The 22,921-nt window shown below is 37.6% G+C and overlaps 1 protein-coding gene and 1 pseudogene across 4 annotated transcripts in view; one reads left to right on the forward strand and one right to left on the reverse strand.

The window, feature by feature from the left end:
- Positions 1-22,921, forward strand: part of MTFR1 (mitochondrial fission regulator 1) — a 75,824-nt gene that overhangs the window by 12,173 nt on the left and 40,730 nt on the right. The window contains exon 1 of one of the 4 annotated variants that reach the window (XM_038579403.1): positions 10,024-10,047. The exons of the other annotated variants lie outside the window; for them this stretch is intronic. The gene's annotated coding sequence lies outside the window, so the exon portion shown is untranslated. Of the gene's footprint in view, positions 1-10,023; positions 10,048-22,921 lie in introns of those variants that run through there. 4 annotated transcript variants of the gene reach the window in all.
- LOC119866705 lies at positions 5,631-6,250 on the reverse strand (annotated as a pseudogene).

Consider the following 22,921-nt stretch of genomic DNA (forward strand, 5'->3'; position numbering starts at 1 on the left):
TAATGCAATTGAGTTTTAAGTTGAAATCTTAAGTTGAATTTAAGTATGTAAATGTAGATCAATAAATACAAGTGTTTACAATTTCAGTAGAATAGGACCAGTTAAAGGGGAAAGGAAACCAGAGGAAATATACATCAAATAATCTCTATTTCCTTTGGCACTCATCAGCTATTTATATTGAGTACTTTAAACTATATGCCTTATCTTCTCAATCTTATACGATTTCTAAACCAAAATCTACATCCAAATAGTGTTAGAGGAGTCAGGAACTAGAAAGACAGCTGGGCTTTTCAGAGCACAGTAGGAAAGACCAGTTAAATTGGAGTTTAGGATTACTACTAAAGGGATTAATTCACAAGTCTAAAGTAAAGTTAGACTCACATGTGACTTTTGGCACTTTGAGTGCCAAGTTTAAGGAGTTTGAACTTAAGCAAAACAGTGACTCACTGATTGCAACCATCTCATAGGGAGAGTGAGCTGGGCATTATCAAAGATGGCTTCACCTGAAATGTGAAAAGATTAGTAACTTGACATGGAGGATATATAGGAAATAGATGTAACTGTTGAATTTACGAATATAAGGCAAGGAATAGAGAAAAAAGCCTGAAAAAGGGGATGAACAGATGGCATGATTCTGAAGTGCTGGTAAACTTTAGTTTCCCTACGGTTTTTTTTGTTTTGTTTTTTGTTTTTTTTTGTTTTTTTTTTTGTTTTTAAAAGTAGGCTCCACACCTAGCATGGAGCCCAGTGTGGGGCTTACCTTCCTGACCCTGAGATTGACTTGGGCTGAGATCAAGAGTTGGACTCTTAACCAACGGAGCCACACAGGCGCCCCAACAAGTTTATTTTCTTAGGCAGATTTTTTAGACTGTTGAAAAGGAAACTTAGGATCTCATAAAGAGGATTTCCATAAAAGTTACATTTTACATATATATCATGCTTAATGATGAAATATTTCCCCTGTGGGTTAAGAAATAAGACAAAAATGACTGGTATCAACGCTTCTACTGAACAGTTCATTATAGCCAGGGAAAAGACAAAGAAGATATAAAAATTGGAAACATGACATGGTAGTCATAAAAATTTGAAAATACGCTTTAACAGAACTAATTAGTACTTATTGCAAATTAGATAGCAAAATTATACAAACCATAAAACTTAGTAGCTTTAAAAAACTCCTAATAATTAAATAGTTGCAAAACCTTTACATGGAAAACTACAAAGTGTGATAAAAATTAAAGTAGATTTAAATAAATTGGGGATTGGGATGCTTGGGTGGCTCGGCAGTTGAGTATCTGCCTTCAGTTCAGGGTGTGATCCAGGTCTTGGGATCGAGTCCTGTATTGGACTCCCTTCAGGGAGCCTGCTTCTCCCTCTGCCTCTCTTTCTTGTCTCTCATGAATAAATAAATAAATCTTAAGAAATATATAAATTGGGGGTTATAGAATTTTAGTAAATTGGGAATTTGAATATTATTACTGTGTCAGTTCTCCCCATATTGATCTGTAAATTTACTGTGATTCTCATTAAATTTGACTAGGTCTTGGTTTTGTGGCAATTGAGAGATGATTCTATAATGAACATAAAAAATATTTAAGACCAAAAAGCAAGAATGATAGAAGAACAAAGTCAGAGTTTTAAAGCACTGAATATCAAAACTTAGCAAAGCTGTGATAGTTAAAACAGCGGTACAAAGAAAAGTATCTGGGGACACCTGGGTAGCTCAGCAGTTGAGCATCTGCCTTTGGCTTAGGGCGAGATCCCGGAGTCCCGGGATCATGTCCCACATCGGGCTTCCTTCATGAAGTCTGCTTCCCCCTCTGCCTATGTCTCTGCCTCTCTCTCTGTCTCATGGATAAATAAATAAATAAAATCCTAAAAAAAAATTAGGCTCAGATGGCCCTCCAGTAAACTGCTGAGACAGCTGAACATATAGAAAACATAGAAAATTAGCTTCATGCTAATCGTAAAAATGAATTTGTGGTATATCTAGAGATAAATGTACAATGTGAAAACTTTCTGAAAAACATATAGGAGAATATCTGCACGATCACTGTTATAGGCAGATACTGCTTTGTTAAGGACACAAAATACGCTGGCCAAAAAAGAAAAATAAACTGGTTTAACTACACTAAAACTCAGAACTTTGAAATTTTTATTTTATTTTTTGTAAAAGAACTTTGAAATTTTTAGAAAAAAGTAGATTAATTTAAAATATTCTCAGTTTCAAAACTTTTAGCTAAGGTACTAATTTATTTTAAAACATCATTGTTATTTTTTTAAGATCTTATTTTTAAGTAATCTTACACCCAATGTAGGGCTCAAACTTCTTTTTTTTTTTTTTTTTAAGATTTTATTTATTTATTCATGAGAGACACAGGAAGAGAGAGAGAGAGAGGCAGAGACACAGGCAGAGGGAGAAGCAGGCTCCATGCAGGTAGCCGGACGTGGGACTCGATCCCGGGTCTCCAGGATCACACCCTGGGTTGAAGATGGCACTAAACTGCTGAGCCACCCAGGCTGCCCCAAGTTTTTTTTTTTTTTTTTTTTTTTTTTTTAATTGAAGTGTAGTTGACACACAATGTTACTTTAGTTTCAGTTGTACAGCTAGTGATTCCACAAATCTCTTCTGCTAGGCTCACAGGCGTAGCTACTATGTGTTACCATACAACATTATTATAATACCATTAAATATCTTCTCTGTGCTATAGCTTTCATCCCCTGTAGCTTATTCCATAATTGGAAGCCTATGCCTCCCACTCTTCTTCACCCATTTTTTTCCATCCCCACCCCCTACCCATCTGGGAACCACCAGTGTATTCTCTGTATTTACAGGTCTAAATTGTGGTTTTCTTTTCTTAGGGTAAATACCCAGAAGTGGAATTACTGTATTGTATGGTATTTATATTTTAACTTTTTTTTTTAAGACCTTCCCTACTATTTTCCACAATGGCTGTACCAATTTACATTCCCACCAGTAGTGCGTGTGGTTCCTTTTTCTTGACATTCTTGCCAACATTTTTTTGTTTTTGAAGATTTATTTATTTGAGAGAAAGAGAAACAGACTCCCCACTGATCCAGGGAGCCTGATGTATGGCTCAATACCTGATTGAGATCAGGGATTATCCTGAGAGCATAACCTGAGCCACCTCAGCCACCCAGGCGGCCCACTTACTGTTCCTGTCTTCTTGGTACTAGACATTTTGACTGGTGTAAGGGGATAACTGTTACTTTGATTTGCACTTCCCTGATGGTTAGTGATGTTGAGCATCTTTTCATGTGTCTGTTGGTTAACACCATGACGTCTTTGGAAAATGTATATTCAAGTCCTTTCTCGATTTTTAATTGGATTGTTTGGGAGTTTTTTGGTGTGGGGTTGTATGTATATATTTTGGACATTAACCCCTTATCTGATATATCACTTGTGGATATCTTCTCCCATTCAGTAGGTTGCCTTTGATAGTTTATTTTGCTGTGCAAAAGCTTTTCAGTTTGATGTAGTTCCAGTTAATTTTTGCTTTTGTTGCCCTTGCCTGAGGAAATAGATAGAAAAAAAATATTTCTAAGATTGATGTCGAAGAGTTTACTACCTGTGTTTATTTTAGTTTTATGGTTTCAGGTCTTACATTTAAGTCTTATTTTCAGTTTGTATATGGTATAAGAAAATGATCCAGTTTCATTCTTTTGCATGTAGCTGTCCAGTTTTCCCAAAAGCATTTATTGAAGAGACTGTTCCTCATTTTCTTGCCTCCTTTGTTAAAGATTGACTACCTACATGTGGGCTTTTTTCTCAATCTGTATTCTGTTCCATTGATCTTTGTGTCTTTTTTATGCCAACACCATCTGTTTTGATTTCTGTAGCTTTGTAATATATTTTGAAATCTGAAAGCATGAAATCTCCAGCTTTGTTCTTCTTAAGATTGCTTTGTAGCCAATTTTTGTAGATCGTTTGTGCTTCTATACAAATTTTAGGATTATTTGTTCTAGTTCTGTGAAAAATGCTATTGAAATTTTGATAGAGATTGCATTCTATCTGTAGATTGCTTTGGGTGATAGGGACATTTTAACAATACTAATTTCTCTAACCCATGAGCATAGTATATCTTTCCATTTTTTTCTGTCATCAGTTTCTTCTGTCAACATCTTACCGTTTTTAGAGCAAAAGGCTTTTACGCCTTGGTTAAATTTATTTGTAGGTATTTTCTTTTTAATGGAATTGTAAATGCAATTCCTTTTTCTTTAAGATTTTTATTTATTTTTCATGAGAGAGACAGAGAGGCAGAGACATAGGTAGAAGAGAGATAGGCTCCCTGTGGGGAGCCTGATGCAGAACTTGATCCCAGGACTTCGGGATCACGCCCTGAGCCAAAGGCAGACGCTCAATCATTGAGCCACCCAGGTGCCCCAAAACCCAACAGATATTAATTTTGTATCCTATATCTTTTCTGAATTTGTTTATTAGTTGTAACAGTTTTTGGTGGAGCCTTTAGGAGGTTCATGTAGTATCATGTCATCTATAAATAGTCACAATTTTTTATTTATCAATTTGGATGTCTGATAGCTGTGGCTAGGATTTGCAGTATTGTGTTTAGTAAGAGAGGCAAGAGTAGGCATCTTTGTTTTGTTCTTCATATTAGAGAAAAAGTTTTCAGCTTTTCACTGTTGAGTTCAAGATGGTAGCTGTGCGTTTGTCATATATGACTTTTATTATATTGAGATACATTCCCTCTATATCCACTTTGTTGAGGTTCTTTTTTTTTAATCATGTTGAATCTTGTCAGATGGTTTGTCTGCATCTATTGAGATGATCATGTGATTTTTATCTTTTTTATCTTTTTGTTTTATCTTTTTATCTTTTTTATCTTTTTGTTAATGTGATGTAATGCATTGATTTGCAGATGTTGAACTGAAATAATTTTGGTAATTTTCTGGTTGTTTTTCTTGTTCTTTTTGCCTTTTTCTCTTACCCTTCTCCCTTATTTAATGACTTTTAGTATTTTTTTCTTCTGAATGGGATCTTATTTATTCCCAGTGATTGATCACAGTCACATAAAACCAGTGCTCCTTACACTCCTTCATGTCCATCACCCAGTTACCTCATCCCCTCAATCCCCTCCCCTCCAACAATGCTCAGTTTGTTTCCTGTGATTAAGAGTCTCTTAGGGGTTTTTTTTTTTAAAGATTGATTATGTATGTATGTATGTATGTATGTATGTGAGAGAGAGAGAGAGAGGCAGAGACACAGGAGGAGGGAGAAGCAGGCTCCATGCCAGGAGCGTGACATGGGACTCAATCCTGGGACTCCAGGATCGCGCCCTGGGCCAGAGGCAGGCGCTAAACCGCTGAGCCACTCAGGCATCCCCTCTTAGGTTTTTTATCCCTCTTTGATTTTGTGTTTGTTTTTCTTTCCCCTCCCTTCCCCTATGATCTTGTTTTGTTTCTTAAATTCCACATATGAATAAGATCATGTAATTGTCTTTCTTTGATTGACTTATTTATTAGCCTAGCATAATACCCTCTAGTTCTATCCACATCCTTGCAAATAGCAATATTTAAAAAAAATTTTTTTTTGAATGGCTGAGTAGTATTCTTTTTTTTTAATTTTTATTTGCATTTATTCTATGCAGAATTTACTCCCGGGCCATAAGTTTTTGTTTCTTCAGTTTCTTCTGGGATATCTTGTTCTTCTGTGCAACCTCCTCTTCTGGTTTAGGAACAATCTCTTTTTCATTTTTTTTTTTGTTTTTTTGTTTTTTATTTATTTTTTATTTTTTATTTTATTTTTTTTTTTCCTGCTCTTTTTCAGTAAGAATCATCTCGATGTGGCAGGGAGAGCTCATGTATGGATTAATCCGGCCATGAGCCCTGTAGGTTCTATGTCACATCTTGGGGGCTTTATTCATCTGGATGTGCTCAATGACCAGAGAATCTACATCTAAACCCTTAAGTTCAGCATTACTCTCCGCATTTTTAAGCATGTGCAGTAAAAATTCAGCAATCTTCTTGGGCCACCGACCCTGTGTCCAGCCCCACTGTTTGGCCTGAGCACACCTACTAACTCCACCATTGTAACGACGGAATGGCACGCACTGCTTCTGCAAAGTGACATCTTTCAGATACTTGGTGGCTTTTCGAATATGTATACCCTTGATGGCCTGGGCAGTGTGTTCTTAAAGTGAACACGAAGATTTGAACCTCTCGACTTGCATGATTTTATAGGGTTTTCTGGGTCCAGCGAGTAGCGAACCATCTCCAAACCTCAGGCCGCTCGGGGGAAGAGCCTGAGTAGTATTCTATAATATATATACACACTACGTCTTTATCCATTAGTCTGTCGATGGACATCTGGGCACCTTGCATAGTTTGGTTATTGTGAACATTGCTGCTATAAACCATTGAGGTGCATGTGCCCCTTTGGATCACTACATTTGAATCTTTGGGGTAGATATGAGGTAGTGCAATTGCTGGATCATAGTGTAGCTCTATTTTCAGCATTTTGAGGAACCTCTATACTGTTTCCAGAGTGGCTGTACCAGCTTGCATTTCCACTAACAATATAAAAGAGTTCTCTTCTTTCTGCATCCTCGGCACATCTGTTATTTCCTGACTTGCTAATTTTAACCATTCTGACTGGTGTGAGGTGGTATCTCACTATGGTTTTGATTTGTATTTCCAGGATCACAAATGATGTGTGGAGCATTTTATCATATGTCTGTTGGCCATTTGTATGTTTTCTTTGGAGAAATATCTGTTCATGTCTTCTGCCCATTTCTTGGTTGGATTATTTGTTCTTTGGGTGTTGAGTAGATCTTGGATACTAGCCCTTTACCTAATAAGGCAGTTGCAAAGATCTTCCATTCGGTCACTTGTATTCTGGTTTTGTCTACTGTTTCCTTTGCTATGCAAAAGCTTTTTATCTTGATGAAATTTCAGTAGTTCATTTTTGCCTTTGTTTCCCTTGCCTTTGGAGACCAGTCTAACAAGAAGTTGCTGCTTCCAAGGTCACAGAGGCTGCTCCCTGTGTTCTCTAGAATTTTGATGGATTCCTGTCTCACATTTAGGGCTTTCATCCATTTTGAGTCTTCTTGTATATGGTGTGAGGAAATTGTCCAGTTTCATTCTTCAGGATGTGGCTGTCCAATTTTCCCAACACCATTTGTTGAAGAGACTGTCTTTTCCATTGGATATTCTTTCCTGCTTTGTCAAAGATTAGATGACCATAGAGTTGAGGGTCCATTTCTGTGTTCTCTATTATTTTCCATTGATCTATGTGTTGGTTTTTGTGCCAGTACCATACTGTCTTGATGATTACAGCTTTGTAATAGAGCTTTAAGTCCAGAATTTTGATGCCACCAGCTTTGATTTTCTTTTTCAGCATTCCTTTGGCTGGGATCCAGGGTCTTTTCTGGTTCCATACAAATTTTAGGATTATTTGTCCCAGCTCTGTGAAATAAATTGATGGTAGCTTGATAGGGATTGCATTGAATGTATAGTTTGCTCTAGGTAGCATAGACATTTTAACAATATTGTTCTTCCAGTCTATGAGCATGGAACATTTTTCCATTTCTTTGTGCCTACCTCACTTTCCTTTGTGAGTGTTCTGTAGTTACCTGAATACAGATTCTTTGCCTCTTTAGTTAGGTTTATTCTTAGGTATCTTATGGTTTTGGGTGCAGTTGTAAATGGGATTGGCTCCTTAATTTCTCTTTCTTCTGTCTCATTATTAGCTTATAGAAATGGAACTGCTTTCTGTGCATTGACTTTTATATTCTGCTGAATTGCTTTGCTGAATTGGTGTATAAATTCTAGCAATGGAGTCTTGGGTTTTTCACATAGATTATCATGTCATCTGCAGAGAATGACAGTTTGACTTCTTTACCTATTCGGATGCCTTTTACTTCTTTTTGTTGTCTGATTCCTGAGGCTAGGACTTCTAGTACTGTGTTGAACAGCAGTGGTGAGAATGGACATCCCTGCCACGTTCCTGACCTTACGGGGAAAGCTCTCAGTTTTTCCCCATTGCTAATGATATTTGCTGTGGGCTTTTCACATGTGGCTTTTATGATATTGAGGTATGTTCCCTCTATCCCTATACTGTGAAAAGTTTTATCAAGAAAGTATGCTGTACTTTGTCAAATACTTTTTCTGTATCTATCAAGAGGATCATACGGTCCTTGTCCTTTTTTTTTTTTTTTTTTTAATTAATGTAGCCTATCACATTGATTTTTGCTGATACTGAATCACTGTTGCAGCCCTGGAATAAATCCCACTTAGTTGTGGTGAATAATCCTTTAATGTACCGTTGGATCCTATTGGCTAGTATCTATGTGGGAATTTTGGCATCCGTGTTTACCAGGGATATTGGTCTGTAATGCTCATTTTTGGTGATGTTTTTATCTGGTATTGGGATCAAGGTAATGCTGGCCTTATAGGAGGAGTTTGAAAGATTTCTTTCCATTTACTGTTTTTTTGAAACCGCTTCAGAAGAATAGGTATTAGTTCTCCTTTAAATTTTTGGTAGAATTCCCTGGGAAGCCATCTGGCCCTGGACTGTTGTTTGTTGGGAGATTTTTGATTACTGTTTCAATTTCCTTCCTGGTTATGGGTCTGTTCAGATTTTTCTATTTCTTCCTGTTTCAGATTTGGTAGTTTATATATCTATAGGAATTTATTTATTTCTTCCAGATTGTCTAATTTGTTGGCATACAGTTACTGATAATATGGTCTTAAAATTGTTTGTATTTCTTTGGTGTTGGTTGTGATCTCTTTCAGTCATGATTTTATTTGGGGCCTTTTTCTGTTTAATAAATCTGGCCAGGGGTTTATTGATCTTATTAATTCTTTCAGAGAACCAGCTTCTGGTTTTGTTAATGTGTTCTATTCTTTTGGTTTCTATTTCGTTGATTTCTGCTCTAATCTCTATTAATTCTCTTCTGGATTTAGGCTTTATTTAGGTAAATGTAAAGCCTACATTACCTTACCTAATGTAAGGTTAGGATGTATATTTGATGCCTTCCTTGATTCTTGAGAAAGGCTGTATTACTATATACTTTCCTCTTAGGACCACCTTCGCTACATCCCAGAGGTTTGGGTAGTTATGCTTTCATTTTCCTTTGTTTCCATGAATTTTTTGAATTCTTCTTTAATTTCTTTGTTGACTCATTCATTCTTTTTTTAAAAGATTTTATTTATTCATGAGAGAGACAGAGAGAGGCAGAGACACAGGCAGAGAGAGAAGCAGGCTCCACATAGGGAGCCCGATGTGGGACTCGATCCCAGGACCCCAGGATCATGCCCTGAGCTAAAGGCAGACACCCAACCTCTGAGCCACCCAAGCATCCCTCATTCATTCTTTAGAAGGATACTCTTTCACCTCCATGTATTTGAGTTCTTTCCAAAATTTTTTAAAAATTTATTTATTTATTCATGAGAGACACACACACACAGAGAGGCAGAGACACAGGCAGAGGGAGAAGCAGGCTCCATGCAGGGAGCCCGATGCTGGACTCGATCCCCGGTCTCCAGGATCAGGCCCTGGGCTGAAGGCGGTGCTAAATCACTGAGCTACCTGGGCTGCCTCCCTTTCCAAATTTTATCTTGTGATTGAGTTCCAGTTTCAAAACATTGTGGTCTGAAAATATGCAGGGAATGATCCCAGTCTTTTGGTATTGATTGAAACCTGATTTTTTTTTTTTTTTAAGATTTTATTTATTTATTCATGAGAGACAGAGAGGAAGAGACAGAGGGAGAAGCAGGCTCCATGCAGGGAGCCTGATGTGGGACTTGATCCCAGGATCCCAGGATGATGCCCTGGGCAGAAGGCAGGCGCTAAACCACTGAGCCATCCAGGTGTCTCAAAACCTGATTTCTGAACCAGTGTGTGGTCTGTTCTGGAGAATGTTCCATGTGCACTTGAGAAGAATGTATATTCTGTTGCTTTAGGATGGAATGCTCTGAATATTCTATGAAGTCCATCTGGTCCATTGTGTCATTCAAAGCCTTTCTTGTTCTGCTTAGATGATCTGCTTAGATGATCTGTCCATTGCAGTGAGTGAGGTGTTAAAATCTTCTAGTATTATATTATTATCAATATGTTTCTTTAATTTTGTTATTAATTGGTTTATATAATTGGCTGCTCCCATGTTAGGGGCATAAATATTTAGAAATGTTAGATCTTCTCATTGACTAGACCTTTTAATTAATTAATAAGTTTAATTAATATAGTGTCCTTCCTCATCTCTTATTACAGTCTTTGGTTTAAAATCTAACTTGTCCATGGGCAGCCTGGGTGGCTCAGCGGTTTAGCGCCTGCCTTCTGCCCAGGAAGTGATGACCTGAGGTCGAGTCGCAAGTTGGGTTCCCTGCATGGAAACTGGAAACTGCTTCTCCCTCTGCCTATGTCTCTGCCTCTCTCTCTCTTTCTCTCTCTCTCTCTCATGAATAAAAAAAAAAAATCTGATTTGTCTGGCATAAGGATTGCTATCCCAATTTTCTTTTGATGTCCATTAGCATGACAAATGGTTTCTGCCCCCTCTCTTTCAATCTGGAGATGTCTTTCCTCTAAAAGGAGTCTCTTAAAATAAATAAAAATAAAAATAAAATGAGTCTCTTGCAGACAGCATATAGATGGGTCTTGCTTTTTATCCAGTCTGATACTGTGTGTCTGTCTCTTGATTGGGGCATTTAGCCCATTTACATTCAGAGTAACTATTGAAAGATGAATTTAGTGCTATTGTATTACCTATCAAGTCACTGTTTCTGTATATTGTCTCTGTTCCTTTCTGGTCTATGTTACTTTGGGGTTCTCTTCGCTTAAAGATTCCCTTTTAATATTTATTGCAGGGCTGGTTTAGTGATCACAAATTCTTTTGGTTTCTGTTTGTCCTGGAAGCTTTTTATTTCTCTTTGTATTTTGAATGAGATCTTAGCTGGATAAAGTATTCTTGGCTGCATATTCTCATTTAGCACCCTAAATATATCATGCCAGTTCTTTCTAGCCTGCCAGGTCTCTGTGGATAGGTCTGCTGCCAGTCTGATGTTTCTACCCTTTTAGGTTATGGACCTCTTGTCCCCAGGCTACTTAGGATTTTCTCTTTGTCTCTGGGATTTGCAAGCTTCATTATTACATGTCAAGGTGTTGACCTATATTTGTTTATTTTGAAAGGGGGTTCTCTCTACCTCCTGGAGGCATTAAAGTGCCTCCTTTCTTCCCCAGATTAGGGAGGTTCCTTGCAGTAATTTGTTTCAATATACCTTCTGCCTTCACCCCTTGCAAAATTTTCTTCTGGTATCCCGGTTCTAATATTGTTTCGCTTTATGATATCACTTATTTGTTTAATTCTCTTGTGATCTAGTTGTTTATCTTTTTCTCAGCTTCTTTGTTCTTTATCATTTTGTCTTCTATATCTCTAATTCTCTCTTCTGCTTCATTTATCCTAGCACTTAATGCTCTGTTTTTATTGCATCTCACTAATAACCTTTTTTATTTTGTTTTGATTAGAGTTTAGTTCTTTTATTTCTCTAGAAGGGGATTCTCTGGTATCTTCCATGCTCTTTTCAAGCCCAGCTAGTATCTTTGTAATCGGTATTCTGAACTCTGACATCTTACTCCTATCCATACTGATTAGGTCCCTGGCAGTCAGTACTGCCTCTTGTTCTCTTTTTTGAAGTGTTTTTCCTGTCTTGTCATTCTGTCTAGAGAATGATAGATGAACAAGAGAACAAAATACTAAAATGGCAACAATGACCACAGAGAAATAAATGCCAAACAAGTCAGGAGAGGCCAGAAATCTAAAAGAAAATGGAAATTAAAAATAAAAAGAATATAATGAACAAAACAAGCAGTACATTATATTCTGGGTGTAATTGGTCTGTTTGTAAATGAAACTACATCGCAAAATTGTAAAGAAAAAAACATACAAAGACTATTAATACATTGAAAGGATAGAATGTGACTGTGAAGATGAAAATTTTAAAAAGATTTAAAAATAATCAGATGGAGAGAACAGCAATACATTAGATTTGTGTATTTGTGTATTTTGTTTTTTTATTAGAAGAAACCACATCCCAAAATTGTAAAGAAAGAAAAACATATATATATACAAAAATAAATACAATGAAAGGATAGAATGTAAACGTAAAGATGAAAATTGCAAATTTAAAAAGTCGCTAAAATAAGAAATTGACTAAAAAGGAAAGAAAAAAGTTAAAATTGAAAGACAAAGAATCTTTGAGGAAAAAAACCTATGAATTCTATATACTGTTTTCCCCTAATATTGGAGTTTTGCAGTTCTGTATGATTGATAATCGTGGTCTTAGCCATATGTTCTTGCTGATCTTCTGGGGAGGGCACTGTTGTGCTGATGCTCAGATGTCTATCCCACACAGAACTTAGCCAGGGGGACAGGCAGCTTGAGTTTCTCTATGTGGCTTTTGTTCCCTCAAGGCTTTCTGTGCTGTTTTAGAGGGTGTGAATGAAAATGGTGGCCCCCCAGTCTCCAGCCCCGGATCCGATAGCTCCTGCCCTCCATTCCTCAGTGTGCCCTCTGGGTAAAGCAGTCAGTTATTCCTGTCTCACTGGTCTCTGTCCATCCTCTCTGCTCAGTCTGTGACCCAGCATTTCTATCTCAGACACTCGACCCCGCTTTGATCTCCAAACCCTGCAGACTCCCGAGCAGGCACCAGTGCCACTCTTCCCAAATGAGGGAGGGCAGTCTCACCAAGGTTCTGCCTCTTGGTGAGCACCTGTTCAGAGAATGGTTTCCTAACTGTGCCTTGGTTGCGGTTTATGGCAACCCCAAGCTGAAAGCCCACTCCTGGGCTCTCTGATTGCAGCCTGCTTCTGGTAACTCTGCTGTACTCAGGTGCCTTTTTCTTTCTGTGACCCTGGGGATCCTGACACCACACTGTCCTACCTATGATTCCATCCCGCTTAGCCACCTGAGCTGCAGGCAGTATTCCTTACCAGGGATACTGAATTTGCAGGCTTCTGAATTTGTGCTCCGCTGCGATATCACTTACCCTGAGTCAGCTTACAGAGGCTCCCTCCCCACCACAGTTTATCTTCTAATATATCACCTTGGATCACTTCTCCACAACTTGTACCTTGCAAAAAATGGTCAATTTTTTATTTGTAGAATTGCAGCAATTCTTAGATTGCCGGTTAAATTCTCAGGTGTTGGGCAGCCCAGGTGGCTCAGGGGTTTAGCGCCGCCTTCAGTCCAGGGCGTGATCCCTGGAGTCCCATGTCTGGTTCCCTGCATGGAGCCTGCTTCTCCCTCTGCCTGTGTCTCTGCCTCCCTCTCTCTGTGTCTCATGAGTAAATAAAATCTTTAAAAAAAAAAAAAATTCTCAGATGTTAAGAATGATAGCTATCTAGTTGAATTCCTCGATCAGACAAAACTAAGGTCTCCTACTTCTCTGCCATCTTAGAGGATCTCCAATTTTGCTTGGTATTATGTGTAGATTCTTTTCTCTTCATTTTATGCATATCTATTTTAGGTTTTGGCTTTGTGGTTACCATAAGGTTCATATATAACACTGCATAGAATTTTGTTAGTCCCTACTACTTTTTTTCTTTTAAGATTTTATTTATTCATGAGAGACAGAGAGGAGAGAGGCAGAGACACAGGCAGAGGGAGAAGCCGGCTCCATGCCGGGAGCCCGATGTGGAACTCGATCCTGGGACCCCAGGATCACTCCCTGGGCCGAAGGCAGGTGCTAAACCACTGAGCCACCCAGGTGTCCCAGTCACCTACTTCAAACACATTACTACCTATCACTTCCTCCCACATTTTTTATTTTTAATGTTCTATTTTACATTTAAAAAATTTTGTCTTTTATTACTATATATACCATTTTTATTTTTTCCTTTAATCTTCACACTTGCTTTATATGTGGTTCATTATCTATGTTTGCTGTACATTTGCTTTTTTTTTTTTTTTAAGATTTTATTTATCTATTCATGAGAGACACACAGAGAGAGGCAGAGACACAGGCAGAGGGAGAAGCAGGCTCCATGCAGGGAACCCGATGTGGGACTCGATCCCAGGTCTCCAGGATGACGCCCCAGGCTGCAGGTGGCGCCAAAGCATTGCACCACCAGGACTGCCCCTGTACATTTGCTTTTATCAGCAAGATTTTTTTTTTAAATTTTCTTTTAGTTATGGACCTTTCTGTTCCTCTTAAAGAAGTCCCTTTAACATTTCTTGTGAGGCTAATTTAGTGATCATGAACTTAACTATTTTCTTTTTTAATTTTTTTTTTTTTTTTTTTTTTTTAGTATATATATTTTAGTAATCTCTACAACCAGCATAGGGGTTGAACTCAAGAGCCTGAGATCAAGAGTTGGTGCTGTTCTGACTAAGCCAGCTGGCTGTTTTCTGGACTTCTTTAACTTTGGAAACTTATCTCTTCTTCAGTTCTGTATGATAGCCTTGTCAGGTAGTTTTCTTGATTGTAGGTTTTTTCCTTTCAGTACTTTGAAAATATCATGTCACTTTTTTTCTGGCCTAAAACATTTCTGCTGAAAAACTGGCTGTTTCATGGATGTTTCCTTGCTGTTTTTAAGGGTTATCTTTAATTTTTGACGTTTTAATTATTAAACATCTTGACGTGGACCTCTTTAGGTTTATCTTGTTTGGGACTGCCTTTGCTTCCCGGACCTGGATATGTGTTTCATTCTCCAGGTTAGGGAAGTTTCAGGTATTTTTTCTTCGGATAAGTTTTCAGCTTCTCTCTCTCTCCTTCTTCATCTGTTTAATGTCTGCTTAGTCTTTCAAGATATGCATCAGGTAACTTTGTGTATTTAAAGAACTCTCTTTTGTTAGATGTGTTGGTTGGTTTCTTTTCCATTTTCTTAAACTATTATAATACTTAAGACAGCCCTTTTTTTTAAAAAAAGATTTTATTTATTCATGAGAATACACAGGAGAGAGAGAGAGAGAGAGAGAGAGAGGTAGAGACACAGGCAGAGGGAGAAGCAGGCTCCATGCAGGGAGCCGGATGTTGGACTTGATCCTGGATCTCCAGGATCACGCCCTGGGCTGTAGGCGGCACTAAACCGCTGAGCCATTGGGGCTGCCCAAGACAGCTTTTCAATTCGGATTTTTGTCAGCATCAGATTATTTCTAGCAAATTTCTAGAAGTGAAGTTGCTAGTATATACATATTGCCAGGTTGCCCATCAGAAATATCGGGCAACCCATGCCTCTACCAATACTGAGTTGTCCCCGTTTTTTAAATAAAATTTATTTTTATTAGAGAGTGCATGCGAAGAAGGGAAAATGGGGGGAGGCGGGGAGAGAATATCTCAGGTGGACTATCTGTTGAGCATGAAGCCTAAATCAAGAGTCTTGGCGCTTAACCAGCTGAGCCATCCAGGCACCCGGGGTTGTCCCCTTTTTTATCTTTGCCAATTTGATAGCTGAAAAGGGATGACAGTTTTAGTTAACATTTACTTGATTACTAGTGAGATCATTAAAACATTTTTTCTTACAAATCTGCTCATGTCACTTTCTGTTTTTCTATTGGGCTCTGATCTTTTATTTGATAGCACTTTATATTCATTAGGGATTGTAATCATTTGTTATATATAAGTTGCAGCTAGGTTTCTTAATTACTTAAATGATGCAGAATGGATAATAAAATGAAATATTTATGTCAGCTGGGAGAATACTCAGGGCTGTAGTTTTAGGGACCAGCACAGGCCACTTCTGAAACAATCCCTTAAATTTATGATACTGTAGTTGTTGCTTACCATTTATCAGATCAATTTATACAACTAGTTTTGACTAGTGTGAGTTAGTGGTGAATTAAAATGCAAATTTAAATAGGGAAGTTAAGGGAAGCCTGGGTGGCTCAGTGGTTGATCCTGTCTGCCTTTGGCTCAGGACGTAACTCTGGAAGGCGTGATCCTGGGTTTCCGGGATTGAGTCCTGCATCATGCTTCCCACAGGAAGCCTGCCTCTCTGTGTCTCTCGTGAATAAATAAAAACAATCTTTAAAAATAAATAAGGAAGTTAAATTAAGTCTCCATGACTTAAAAAAAATGCGTCATGATAGATTTGATATATATGTATATTAATATGCAATACCCTGTGATAAAATTATTTAACCTTCAAGAAAGTTGATTAGTGACTTTTTGAAATGGAATTCTTATATGGTGGTAAGTATCGATTTTACATATAGTGTGTATTGATGAGTGGGCTACTGTGCTAGAGATATAATTTTAGGTGGAAGGGAATCAACTTGATATTTATTTTAGCAAGATATCTCTTTATCTCAATCTCTTTGGGCTGCGATAGGGAGTGTGGCCTATAATAAAATTTTTTAAAGTGAATTGAGAAAAACATCCAGAAATAACAGGCACCAATTACATAGATTTTATTGCTTGGGCCAAAGTTAAATTATTTTTTTAAAGTTAATTGACTTAGGGACGCCTGGGTGGCTCAGCAGTTGAGCGTCTGTCTTCGGCTCAGGGCATGATCCTGGAGTCCCAGGCTCTCTGCAGGGAGCCTGCTTCTCCCTCTGCCTGTGTCTCTGCTTCTCTCTGTATCTCATAAATAAATAAAATCTTAAAAAAAATTAATTGACTTAAGCTAATACCTGTTTTTGCTACTATTCCTATGCTTTTCTCTTTTTTTTTTTAAGATTTTATTTTTAAGTAATTAGTAATCATTATACCCACCATGGGGCTGGAATCTACAACCCTGAGATTGAGTTGCATGATTTAATGACTAAGCCAGCCAGGCGCACTTCTGTGCTCTATTTTTTTTTTAAATAGAATCACAAAAATATTGGAATCACATATATATGTTTGCAACTTTTTTCACTTATCTTTATTATGAATACTATCTGTGTATAACTTTTTGTTTTAATGCTCATAAACTTAGAATGGATATTTTGAATTTATTTTAATTGTTTTTCTATTGATGGACATTTAGTTTGCTTCTGAAATTTTCTTTTTATGCTAATGCTCAGTAAATACCTTTCCTAGCTACCAAAAACTATTTATTACAAAGGTATAATTGAGTCTTGCCACAAAGGCAATTCTTTATAAACATAATATTCAGGAGACAGTAATTATTACACAGCTTACAAAAATCACCTGTATAGTGAATTTTCATCACTTTGGTGGGCCCCAGGATGGCACTATTAACAATAAATATTATTAAGTTCCAAATAGTGTGTGTGTTTCTATTGCTGTTCAGGATCACTTGAGATATTTGAACAGTCTCTTCAAAAGATTGTTTTAAAATTGATACCAGAGTACTTAATTCATTTGCATGGGAATACCTAAAATATACTTTTGAGTACATTAATTATGTCATTCTTTGTAGGATTATGTTTCAGAGATCCTCACATGAATATGGTATATTCTTAGTTCAAATGGAAATCTGGGACTACCTTTGATCATATCTTACTCAAGGGAAGGTGACCTCTAAAAACGTCACAGGAAATGTCTGTCAGAAATTTAATTTCATATGTAAAACCTATTTACTTGAAAGAATTTTCATCGTTTTAATTAGTTGGTGTTATTAGACTTTATTTTAAGGTTTTTTTTTGTTAAGAGATGTAGTATAGGTCATGAGATTTATTCATTTGTGGACTAAAAAAAGTAAGGCTTACATGTTAGATTCTGTGCTAGGTGCTGGGAATATAATCTGTATTTAATTTTGCATGAACAATTTATATAGGATATAAATTCTAAATAATTGCTAAATTGTGCCCATGGGTCAGATACTCTATCGTTGTTTTTTATAATATGGTAAAGTGTTCTAACTTAAAGTTTCAACTAGACTGAAGTGATTGAATTATAGCAGTGGTCACTAGATTTTAATTTTAAGTTTAATTTTCAGAAAGTAGGACAGGGCAAAAGTTAACTTTGTGACAAGTAAATACTTTTTATTTTTATTTTTTTAAACGTTTTATTTATGCATGAGAGACACACAGGGGGAGAGAGAGGCAGAGACACAGGCAGAGGGAGAAGCAGGCTTCATGCAGGGAGCCCGACATGGGACTCGATCCCAGGACTCCAGGATCACACCCTGGGCCAAAGGCAGGCGCTAAACTACTGAGCACCCGGGCTGCCCAAGTAAGGACTTTAAAAAAAACAAAAAAAGTCACCCATCTATTGTCCCCATATCCTAAAAGAAAAATATTTTTATACCAAAATGTAAGAAGGATGTATTCTCAAAATAAAGGACAGTAACTTTAAGTTGAATTCAAGGTTTTTTGTTGTTGTTGTTGTTTTATGCCTCATGGTCCTTATGCGGATTGTTATTTGGGATGCATTGATAAGTTTATATAATCTCTTAGTATTCTGAGTAACAGGAAACTTTATTCTACTAAATAAGCCAAGTGAATAAGAATGTTTTATTAATCCTTTTAGACTTCCTCCACCCTCCCACTAAAAATGGTCATGCTCTTCTCGCATATTGTAAAGATAATTAAATGGCCGTTTCTTTGAATAGTTCCCAAAGACCTTATAAAAATAAGCTCCAGTGTACTGTTGTAGCTTTTCAAGTTTTTGGCATTTTAAATTTAACGACAGCTTTGTTATTACCACTAACAGGGTTACTATGAAACTATTTACTGCTAATAAACTTTTTTTTAATTATATCTATCTCAAAAACATATGCTGCTTTGTTGAAAGCAGTATTGTGTTATCTCTGATTGCTGTAAACTTTAATTGGTCTAATTATACAACGTTAAAAATTTCATAGCATTTATTGGAGGGAAGAGGAAGTCTATTTTCAGGGTTTATCTATTTTCATTTAGCCTTGATTTTCTTTTATATGTCCTGTCAACTACCCATTTCCCCTCCCCCAAATAGTTTGCTGTTTTTAAGATTTTTTTTATTTATTAGAGCACAAGCAGGGGCAAGGGCAGAGGCAGCTGGGAGCCCAACGTGGGGCTCAATCCCAGGACCGTGAGATCACGACCTGAGCCAAAAGGCAGCCGCTCAACCATCTGAGCTATCCAGGTGCCCCAAGTTTGCTGTTTCTTATAGCCTATATCAAGTAGACTAGACCACAAGCTTATACCATCATCATAAAATTCTTGAAGTTAAATTGTACATATATTCATACAGAACCTAGAAAACTAAATGCAGTCTGATTCTTAGCCCTCTTTTTTTTAACCTTTTTTATTTTGAAGTACAACACATAAAAAATATATATAAAATGTAACAAACATGAATATATGGTTCAATATGTAATCACTAAATATCCATGAATCACCACCCACATTAAGAAATAGAAATTTGGGGGAAAAAAAAAGAAATAGAAAGTTGTTTGCACTCTAGGAAGCTCCTTTATGCTCTCTTCCAACTATTACCATGCCCATCCATAGGTAACCACCATTGTAACTTCTTTTTTTTTTTTTTTTTAAGATTTTATTTATTTATTCATGACAGACACACAGAGAGAGAGGCAGAGACACAGGTAGAGGGAGAAGCAGGCTCCATGCAGGGAGCCCAATGTGGGACTCGATCCCGGGTCTCCAGGATCAGGCCCCGGGCTGAAGGCGGCACTAAACCGCTGGGTCACCAGGGCTGCCCCCATTGTAACTTCTTACACTATAGCTTTGTTTTGCCTTTTATTCTTTTATTTTTATTTTTAAAAATTTATTTTCAAGTAATGTCTATACCCAACATGGGGCTCGAACTTAAAACCCTGAGATCAAGAGTCACATGCTTTGACTGACTAAGCCAGCCAGGTGCCTCTGTAATATTTCTTAATGCCTTTGTGATTTATAGTGATGTCCCCTTTTTTTTATTTCTGATACTGGCTATAAGTCTTTTTCCTTAGTAAATCTCATTAGAGGTCAGTCCTTTTTATTATTTCAAGGAACGATCTCTTGGCCTGGCTATACGTTTCTGCCTTGATAGTTCTCTGATGATTTCAGATAGATGACTTTCATGTTTAGTTGTTTATTTGATCTTATAGGAGGATGGTTTGTCTGAAATTACGTAATTCACTTACAAATAGAAGCAAAATTCTTAGATATTCATTTACAATTGAGGTAGTATGGAAAAGGTACTCACTGCCTTGGGGCTTAGGTGCCCTTCATTTCGTATTCTTTTTTTTTTTTTTAAAGATTTTATTTATTTATTCATGAAAGACACAGAGACAGAGAGAGGCAGAGACACAGGCAGAGGGAGAAGCAGGCTCCATTCAGGGAGCCTGACATGGGACTTGATCCCAGGTCTCCAGGATCACGTCCTGGGTCGAAGCTGGCACTAAACTGCTAAGCCACCCGGGCTGCCCTCATTTCATATTCTAACATTAACTTAGCAACTGTTATATTACATGTACTGTACTAAGTGCTGGGGTCACTATGGTGAATAAGAGTTTTGTTTTGTTTTGTTTTTTAAAGGTTTTATTTATTCATGAGAGACCGAGAGGGAGGGAGGCAGAGACACAGGCAGAGGGAGAAGTAGGCTTCGTGGAGGGAGCCCAACGTGGGACTTGATCCCGGGTCTCCAGGATCACACCCTGGGCTGAAGGCCACGCCAAACTGCTGCGCCACCCGGGCTGCGCAAGAGTTTTGTTCTTAAGATGATTAAAGTGCTGTGGAGGAGACAAACAGTTTAGGTACATTGTTTTAATGTGCAATTTAGGAGAATATATACAGCAGGGCGCTAATCTGGTTAATCAGGAGAAACGTCTTGGAGGAGGTAATAGGTAAGCTGAAATAAAAGATTGGTAGGAAACAGCTTGATATAGAGGTGCTGTAGGGAGGTAGAATACTGGATAAAAGTCCAGAGAGCCTGTTGAATTTCTAGAATTATCTGTATGACTGGATTAAAGAGTGTGAAAGATCCAGAGGATAGAAAAGTACAGAGATTATATCATAAAGGATTTATTTTGGTACTGAGAAATGGATAGAGAGGGAAGAGCAAAATTAGTGGAGGGTGACTATGATAGCATAGGCTTAGAATAGCTGTAATGGATTGAAATAGAATAGCAGTGGAAATGGAATCTAATGTATTTAGGAGGAAACAGATCTGGATTGCAGAAAATGAAAGAGAAAGAAGGAATAACAATATGGGTGCTGTTTTCTGAGTGAGGTAGGGAACAAACAAGCAGCAGATTTAGGAGGAAAATTAAGGAGTTGGGGTTTGGATTTCTTTGGTTTGAAAGCAGAAGTTGGCGTGTGATTGTCATGGAACAAGAAAGACTATTTATCTGTAGTGGAGCTGATATAATGAGACCTGTGAGTTGAGGGGGGTGTAATTCTGAGCACTTGGTTGGGAAGAGGATAGGAGAGAATTGGGACAGGATAGGTGCATAGTGTATGGCATATGGAGTGGCCGGATGTTGAGGCATCCTGTCAGATACTTCTCTATTATTTGGAGTAGTATGCTTGGTTATCTGCTGAAATGATGGAGGAAGGGTTAGAGAGATTTGGGTAGCATGGAGAATGCTTGAAAAAGCTTCTTGGAGAATGTAAGAAAGGGGCAAGAGTAAGAAAATATTTTCCTAGGATGCTAGACACCAGTGAGGGCCCATTTAAAATCAGAGATAGAACATTTGTAGCAACCTCAAAATGTGAAATTTTAATTTTTCTACAGCCCAATTGTAGGACATTTAGCCTACGGGATTAATCAAGTTCTGGCTTGTAGAATAAACAGAACAGTAGAACAGGAGTTGAAAATACTGACAGAGTGGTTTACGTGATTTTGGGCTGCATGGAGTAGAAGAAAGTGAAGGTATAAGAGGGGGATTGATTAGGTTGGTGAAGATTGCAGGGGAGGAGAGACTAAAGGTCTGAATATGCACACAGTAGGGCAGAGGAGCATCTGAGGGAAAGCTAAGCGGTGAAATATTTGGGTTATTTTTTTAGCTTATAGATTTTTGTTTTTAAATGGAAAGCAAACTGCAAAGAAAAGTTCACGTCTATGTGCTCTGGCCGCTTTTATTTGATGCGTATCTTTCTATAAAAAGCTTGAGGATTATTGTTTACAGAAATGAAATCATAATTAACATTTTTCCTGTATCATGTACATGTCCTCAAGTAATAACATAGACTGTCACTTTTTTTTAAAAAGTTGAGAATTGTTGACACACAATGTTACATTGGTTTCAGGTGTACAAGTGACTCAACAAGTTTATACATTGTGCTGTGCTCATTGCAGGTGTAAATACCATCTGGACTATCACTTAATAGATGCATAATATTTTTCTAATAGGAATATACTGTAATTTAATTAACAGTTGTTTTACTGACGAACACTTAAAGTTGATCCCAATTTTGTGAGTAGAAAAAGCACTGTAGGGACACCTGGGTGGTTCGGCAGTTGAGCATCTGCCTTCGGCCCTGGACATTATCCTGGAGCCCGGGGATCTTAGTCTATAGATATTATAGAGTGAGGGTACATGCAGGAGGGCATTGCAGTGAGATCAAAAGGCTTTCAGGCACTTAATTGACAACTAACATTTAACAGACCTTGTGGTGCCATCTGTGCTTCAGAAGAGGGAAAGACTTATTTCTAATGGATTCATGGGAGGCCAAAGCCTTCTTGGCCGATGTTTCTAAGGTATGTATATTAATCTCCAAGGGCCCAGGAACACATAACTGCAAGGACAGGTCCTTGAGCAAATGGGCATGAACAAGATGGAAAGCTAAAGATAGTATTGTCAACTCTCCTACAGTTTCATAGAATAAACACACTTAAGTATCTCTCTATGGCAATAGAATATTGCAAGCACCCTGAGAAATCCTTCTCGGGCATCCTACCAGTCAGTACCCCTGTCTCTCAACAATAAAACAAAACAAAACTTGAAAAAAAAAAAAACCCTCTAATCTGGGATTAGCTTACTTTTAATATTACCTGTTTGGGATCTTCATATGAATGGACTTAGTATTAGTACTCTGTTGGATGCATCATTTCTGTGAATATTAAAGTCACCTAGCAC

This window comes from Canis lupus, chromosome 29, assembly GCF_011100685.1.
Source record: "Canis lupus familiaris isolate Mischka breed German Shepherd chromosome 29, alternate assembly UU_Cfam_GSD_1.0, whole genome shotgun sequence".
Taxonomy (NCBI): domain Eukaryota; kingdom Metazoa; phylum Chordata; class Mammalia; order Carnivora; family Canidae; genus Canis; species Canis lupus.